At 37.2% G+C, this 8,453-nt stretch overlaps 1 pseudogene; it reads right to left on the reverse strand.

Moving 5' to 3' along the window:
- Positions 1 to 1,465: 1,465 nt before the first annotated feature.
- On the reverse strand, positions 1,466 to 6,822 carry LOC103950420 (annotated as a pseudogene).
- Between the last annotated feature and the right edge of the window lie 1,631 nt (positions 6,823 to 8,453).

Raw genomic sequence — 8,453 nt, forward strand, 5'->3', positions numbered from 1 at the left:
TCTATCATAAAACCAATTACAATTCGGAGATTAGCCCAACTATTAAGCACATGCAAAATACATTTTTTTTCTCCGATATGAAATTAGTACTCTCAATATATATTTTTTTTGCTAAAAAAAACTGAGAGGGTGCACGTATGACGTACCCCCATTCACATTCGCCCCGGTTTCACATCTTTATATTACATGTTAATTAAGCACACTGCATGCATGATGTATATGCGTGTGTTTATCCATGTCGATCAAGTGGCTTCACCTAATAATTTTGTCCGCAATTATTCACCTAAACAAATAAAACAAGTGTGGTAAAAAAGAATTTTCCGCGAGATTTACAACGCTTTTACAAGATATCCAAGCAATTCCGCGAGATTTACAACGCTTTTACAAGATATTTGGCAACTTCTTCAGTAAATTTCAAATTAATATTATCCTCTAAATCATATTTATTGAGAAGCTAATCTGACGGTTAATGAGTTACTTAGGTCACAACTACGATCACTCATATGTTTCTAGTTTCATGATTTTTAAAATATAACCTTGTCTAGATTAAAGTTAGACGTGTAATGTTTTCTCTTTTTTTTATTGTTTTTAATTATTATTTTTTCTTTCTTTCTGTAGGGTCCTTTCATTAGTCGAGTGCTTTGAAACTTCAAACGTTGGAAAAACATATTCTTCCTTAGCAGGACCCGATGAGAGATGAGAGCGTTCGAAATTCGTCGGCAGGATTCTGTTGTTTGGTAGGTTTCATAGACTTCCAACGTTGTGGCCCTTGTGGGTGTGTGTGTCTCATCCACGAGACACACTGTGCCTTAATTTCTTCCCCCGTGAATGAATTTTCGTACATAGGCTCCAACGTTAGTTAACATTCTATACTCTCAGAAATACCGTGAACCGTAACATTAACGGTTGAAAAGGTTCATGTATAACATACATTGTTGAATGACCGTCATAATTTTTTGTTAAGTTTTTATCGCATTTATTATAGTTTAATTTTTACTTAATTAGGGTTCCAAAAGCACGTGTTTCCTGCAAGAAGCACCAATTATGTGTTTTTTGTTGAAAGTGCTTTTCCAGAATTCACTTGTATTTTTACTAAATATTGGTTCTAAAAATATTTCACAAAAATCGCTTTTAATCATTTTAAAAGTACTTCTAAATGAGACCTTAGTTTGTGGTTGTGTGTTTTCTACTTTGAGCTTCTGCTTCTGAATGTTAGTTACAAGCAATGACTGATCCGATGGGCTGGCGTACAACTTAAGAATGGCCCAAGGAATTTTCCACATGAGCAACACTGAAATAAATTTATATCATCTTTTCATGTTCTGTTGGAAAAAACTCACTATTAACCACCAAAAAATGGGAGCTAAAAAAAACCAGCATCAATGCCACTCACAAGTTACAGCCTGCATTCAAATCTCTGAGAAGAACACGATTTTCCTACGTAATGCAGCACGACTTAAACATCGAAGGAAAATTAGGGGACAGATAACCAAAATCGAATTTAAGGGTACATATCGTGATATAAAGGCCTTTAGAGCCTACGAATCCAATGGGAGTACAATAAATTTGAATTTAGGCCTGAACAACTAATCGTTACAACTTACACCTTCAAGATTTACATATGTGATCTTGAACTGATCCTAAAATCGTATCTAAGTATCCCTCTCTGAATAATTTCATTTGTCTCCTCAAATAACCACCATTGGCAAGACAAGATTCTGACAAACTTTGTGTGACTTGGGACTTCGGAGTATATTCCGGACTTATAAGTTTAGAAAGCTTGACAAGAGCAACTTTCTAACCTGATCGGCAAATTGATGTAAGCAATCTCCGGAAAGGGAGTTTCTTTAGCCTTCTTTCTAAAGTCACCTTCCTCACCTACATTCTCAGAATCAGAGTGCTCTTAACCGTAAGTATCGCTGTCAAACAGAGGCCACTTATATTCTCTTGCTTCGACAATGGAACACACTGTGCAGCGCTTGCAAATTGCTGCTGACGTATCAAGCTCCACGTCTTCTATAAATTTTAGTTATACATCTAAGTCGAGCACAAAACAAGTTTCTAATAGTTAGTATCAGCAACATGAACAATGAAAGCATAAAAACAGATGGCAACAGTAATCATCCACAAAAATAATTTGGGAAAAAAGATGAGTGTAAAATCAGTTTCAGCTTGCAGCAAGATGCTATAGAAATTGGACGAACAATTAAAAACCTTCGTTTTGCTACAGTAAAGATGCGAGATAAAAATATGCAAGTTCATAGCTAAGTAGCCTGTTAATTTATAGATTCGGTGACATAAATTGTCCAAAACTGAGTCCAAAGAGGAATGAAAATATTAACCTTAGACATAAGTCTGTCCTTGCTGATTCCATTCTAGGAAATGTTTGGCATTAAATCTGTTTCAAAGTCGTCGACAAAAAAGTTATACAATGTTCAGCCTCTAGTGCACCATCTGAAGGTAGAGATAACAAAAGGTCTCAGTGGAAAACCCAAAACGAAGTCAAATAGTAATTCGACCAACTGGAAAATTAGAAAAATTTGTATACTCCTAGGGATAGTGGGAAATAAGTAGTTGGATGGTCAATTCTCTTTTGAAGCAAAGCCTTACCAATAAACTATATTGTTTTTCAGTGAGATGAACTGTTGCTTTCTCAGAGCTAAAATCCCTCAAATGGAAGGCAAATAGTTATAGAAATTTTTCTATAAGTTTCTATAACTAGTTGGAGAAACACAAAGACAATTGACAGAGTGATTCCAAGAGAATGAAAAAAATGTAGCTAAGAGGCAATACTGTGTTTCCTGCAAAACAAAGGGGAAAAACTGACACATGGTTGAGGATTGTAAGCATAAAGAAACGATCTCTAGACCAATTCTCAATATATTTCTTCATAAGTTGATATCTTATCATACTCCTGATGAGTCACTAGCTCTGGTAATACAGTGCATTCCTGTTTTTACACTCACAGTTGCCGCCCCAGGCTCTGTTTGTATAGTCATATCCTAATATGTTTAAACTAACACTAGTCCCAAGTTCCGATAAATATAGTCATATCCCTGATGATGAGTCCCAAAAGTGAGCCATTAAGATATGTGCAGCAAATAAATGGAAGGATATTTGATATTATCCTAGGCTTAGATATGGCTATGTAACTATTGTAGTCATCATACTAATAGCAGACTAAGAAGTTGGCGATGCCTGCCGTCACAAATGATTTTCTAAAGTGAAGATCCAAAGGGTAGAACTTCCACCCTAGCCTAAAGAACCACTTGCAGTTTATGATGATTCGAAGAAAGGGAGATATGCCTTTGGTTCACGCTGATCTTTCCATGGAGCAATTAGAAATATGCTTACCTAATTCATCATGAGATTTCTCAATCCACTACCACCTAAAATGTTATCTACAAGGATGAGAATCAAAGTCAAAATGTCATGATTCAAATCGCAATGTTAGACGATTCAAAAGGTGGTGTGCTAATACAGTATATTTTACGATGTGATACGACGTCTAATTCCACAAATAACTAGCAAGTTTGATACGACACGCAAGTCCACAACATGCAGAAGATATTTGACGGATACCGCATATTGCCATGAATCTAACATTATCCATGCATACCGCATATTTGATGGATACATGCAAATACGCAACATGAAAAATACATCCTTTCGCTTCAGGTCAATGCATTCACAATTTTATTATGCTTGTGCATCAGTCTTTTTAAACTGAAAGGGAAGCACATAAAATATAATAACCTCTCCAATGTTGTACCATTAAATTTCAATATGGATTCAGGTCATAGATATACCAACATATGTATAAATTATAATTTGGTAAAATACTAGATACACATGGGTGCATGCACTCGGATTTTAAAAGATCAAGGTTCCCAATTCCTTTAAACTGGTGTGATCCCCACATGGATAGGGAAAAGATGATGCACAATAACAATTCATATAATCTGTAATCATCTTTAGACAATAGGAATAAGAAAAAAGCTATACAATAGGAATAAGAAAGTTTCTAAAGTAAAAAAAGAACAATGAAAAGGGATAAAAAATGTAACCAACAATTAACAAGTTCAGTGGGAGTTGCAGTTCACATTTAGACAATTGATGTAGGAGTCTTTTAATTGGGAAAATGCTGGGACTTTCCAATCAGCACTTTCCAATCAGCAAAAGAAATGTAAACTTCTTTATCATGATTATCACAACGGCCAAACTAGAAAGTTTATCCCTACTGAAAGGCTGCAAACATTTTGAGAGAAATGATTAATGAATGTGTAAATGTGTAATGCATTTGTTTGGACTGATGGATGTAGAAGATACAGCCAATGGTCTAAACTTGACACAACTTTTTCTTCTTGATACAGAATTACTTTAAGACCAAGAAAAAACATGCATTAAACAAGTGGGCAATACCTATGTGCACAAGTAATGGAATCAGTAGGTTTTAATAGTCAATTTCTAGCCATTAAGAACTGCAAAGAAAATAAATTAGCAGCATAAAACATACAAGATGTGAAGCAAAGCAAAAACTGGGTAAATTGTTCACATACTTGGTCATGGCTAAGTAATTACCTGGAAGGGAGTGAATCCTTGAGGACAAGGGCACTTCTTCAGTTCAACCCTCGAGGAACCATAGATCCAAATAAAGCAGATCAATCACCAGTAATCACCACAAGAGCAAACTCCATCCTGAAAGTGATGGAATCAATTGATATCTCTGACAGTAATATCTCGCTGCACAACCTTTGATATTAACTTCACTGTGGCATCGCAATCCATACATATCCGAAGACTTTTTATGATACAAATGGGGCTCGCAGATGGTCCTCTATCCAGCCCAAATGCTAGAGCAAATCTTTCGCTGTGTACCCACAAGAGGCACTTTTTTTCATCGTCCGCCACATCAAGCAAAATGGCATTACAATTGGTAATATGTCCTGCCTTCAAGGTTCACAATTTCAACCAATCCAGCATGCCCTTGATCAGTTTCATATCAGGATGTGAAGTATCGCCCACAGTGAATTAATGAACTGTGTCCTGGTTCTCAATCTAACTTAGGCCAGGTTCCTTCTTTACTCCTTTCCTTTTCATGTTTTTGATAACATACGCTACATTATTCCATCTCTTCATGGTGGCATATATGTTTGACAATAACACATGGGTTGCCTCATCCTGAGGATCCATTTCAAGAACATGCTTGGCAGCCGTCCTTCCAAGTTCGATATCATTATGGAGAACACAAGCTCCAAGCAAAGCACGCCACACTATAATACTAGGTTCACATGGGATTTCCTGAATCAACTTCGCAGCCTCCCTAAAAGCCCGACCATACAAGTGTAGTGCTCTATGCATGGTTCAACATTATAGTCATGTACCAGAGAGTCAAAATAAGCTTGTCATTGATCTAACACTCCTGCATTGCTACATGCTGACAGGACACTAACAAAAAATTAACTTGTTTGATTTGCAATTTGTTTCCTGCATCATTTAAAAAAAAATTAGAGTCCCAAGGCCAAGGCGATGTATAGAATATCCCGAGATCATGGTATTCCATGAAACCTAATCTCGTTGCTTCAACTTATCAAACACCAGGCCAGCATCTTTAATGTTCCCACATTTGGCATGCATGTCTATCAATGAATTACCCACTAGTATCCTTGTCATATATGGTTTTGACAGTTACAGAATGTATCTGAACTCCTGGCTCCAACGCTGCTAAGCCAGAAGAAGCACGGAGAGCACTAGAGTACGTCACTTCTGTTGCCTCGACTTGGCATCTAAGCATATCTTGAAATAACAACAACGCCTTCTCGCCATCACCTAACTGGGCGTAAACAATCATCGTGTTCCAAGATACATAATTTCTATTTGGCGATCCCAATCTCCACAAATAAGTCCATAGAGCCCTCTATCTTTCCACATTTAGCATAGACACCCATGAGGGCATTTGAAACATAGACAACAGAATCAATACCAACCTTGGTTACATGGCAATGGATTTGCTTCCCGAAAACTAAATGCTCCATAGTTGCACAAGCTTGCAGCATGCTAGCATATGTAAAATGGTTGGGAACAACAAATGCTGGCCTCATCTAACAAAACAAGTCCAGAGCCTCTTTGCAGCGGTCACTCTAAGTAAACCGTGAAACCATGAGGCTCCAAGCAACCGCATCATTTTTGGGTATCACTTGAAATACTTGCCGAGCCTCCTGAATATCTCCAAACTTGGTGCACATATCAAGCAATGCTGTACTCAAATACAGATCCCCTTCATAAAATGATTTTATTACACGCCAATGGACACTCTTCCCTCCATTTAAGGCCTCTAATCCACACAAGCCTTAAGCGTACCCGTAAAACTATAATTATTTGGCCTGAATCCAATCACCCTCATTCGAGAGAAGAGTTTGAGTGCTTCTTCAGAACAACCATTCTCGGCATAACATGCTACCATCCCAGTCCAAACAACCATATCCTTACAAACAATATCAACAAAACATCTCTAGCGACATCGACTTAACAAAATAACGAACGAAATAACATTTATCTCGCACATTTCATCAAACAGGTTAGCAGCATCAACGAGCATACCCACTTTGACATATATATATTGAGAAGAATGTTCAGTAAACAAGTCCAAGCAGCCGCCTTTTTTTCAAAATCTCGCAATGAAGGCCCACTGCGGAAGTTGAATAGCCGTTTCACAGACAGTGCTGGAGAACGGCGCCGTATGCGTGAGAATCGAACTCTGAGCTGGGAAGCTCTGGGTGGAAGGTGAAGTGTTGTGGGACCAGTTGGGCGGCGAACCCACATCGTGAAAAGGTTGCCACGGCGGTGGTTGTTAATTGAGTGGCGAGATTTGCAGACTACAACGTTCTTTGGCAGCAATCTAAGTATGCCATCGAAAACTGAAAACGAAGAAATTTGTAAAGTTGTGAACTTTGGCTTCCTGTAGGGAACACCACTCTCCCTTTAGACTTTGAGAAAGGGCAAATATGTTTCAGCGGGAAGGATAGTCACCTTCGCGGCATCAACCACTTTTTTTTTATTTTTCTACTACAACTATATATTTACATTAAAGGAGAAAAAATTCTGCTAAACCACATAATGGATAACCTAATTTTGTATTGAATTTGAAAACCCAAAAAACACCGAGCCTCAACATACCCACCAATGCACCAATAAGTTCTTGAAGCGCATAAATAAAACAAAAATTAAAAACTAAAGCTAAAAATTTTGAAATTCAAGAAAGCAGTTTTTAGTTTTTAAAAAGATGAAAAACGAAATAGTTATCAAACACGTCATTAGAAAATGAGTATTAATGCTCTGGAGAAGTCATTATAAGTAATTTATGTTTAAATCATTGCAATTCTTTGTCATTTTCTTAATAAAGAAATAATGCATTTTTCCTCCCGACTCTCAAATGAAATGCAAAATGATCTTTTAGTAGTTTATGATTTTTATGTAAGAGAAATGTAGAATGATCCTTTCGGAGTTCCATTTTTCATGTTGGAGAAGTGCAGAAAATCTTTTGAAATGGCAATAACATTTACCTTTCGCGACAATCATAGCACTGATAGATCATAGCGAATAAACAGTAAAAACCAGCTGAAGCTTAGTCAGGCAAAACAATTCGCTCCGTACAATTTAGATTTTTAGATCAAAATCGGTAGTTCGTTTGCATAAAATAAAACAACGAGAGAGATTGATTGAATGGAAGGACATTCCTTTTTTGGTACAACGATGTACTAAATTACTCTAAATTTACGAAGAGATCTAAAATCCACCAGCAAGTAGGCAAGCACGCATATCCGGCAAATGTTTAGTTACATGCAGGAAGGATTGTGTCGCAACGAAACCATAAAATCTGCAAACAAAATATTGTGTCGCGGTTGCCGGTAAATCTCAAAGCTCTTTAACAGAAACAGAAAACCTGAATTCATCAAGAACAAGATGCCAATCCAATGCAATTTGAGAGACATTCCTACACAAAGGTTGCAAGGTTTATTCCGGTACTTGCCCAAGTAACAAGGATCGCAAGTGCAGTATGTAAGGATAGACGAAAATGACAACACACAACATTAATCAGCACCAAACACTACGTACAGAACAGCTTAAAATATCGGCGTGCAGAGGGAGAATGAAATCTACAAAACTCAGATGCACTCAACTACAACACATGATCTAATTCTAATCATCACAACACTCGCTCGTAATACCAAAGGGTTATCGCTACATAAGGGAAATTCCAGATTCAACTACAAAAGCTCCCTGTATGCAAACTAAAAGCCTTACTCCCTTAAATAAAGATAGATATGGGAGCACAAGCTGAATCAGTGATTCGGTATTCAGCCCTCCGACTAAGACCTGGTTTGGTACTGAGGTGATTCTGAAAAAAGTTTGTATCAAAAAAAGCTGGTAGTTGTTTTTGTGTTTGGTAAACA

Source organism: the organism of the source record quoted next, unplaced genomic scaffold (assembly GCF_019419815.1).
Source record: "Pyrus x bretschneideri cultivar Hongxiangsu unplaced genomic scaffold, Pyrus_bretschneideri_v1 Contig74, whole genome shotgun sequence".
NCBI lineage: Eukaryota > Viridiplantae > Streptophyta > Magnoliopsida > Rosales > Rosaceae > Pyrus > Pyrus x bretschneideri.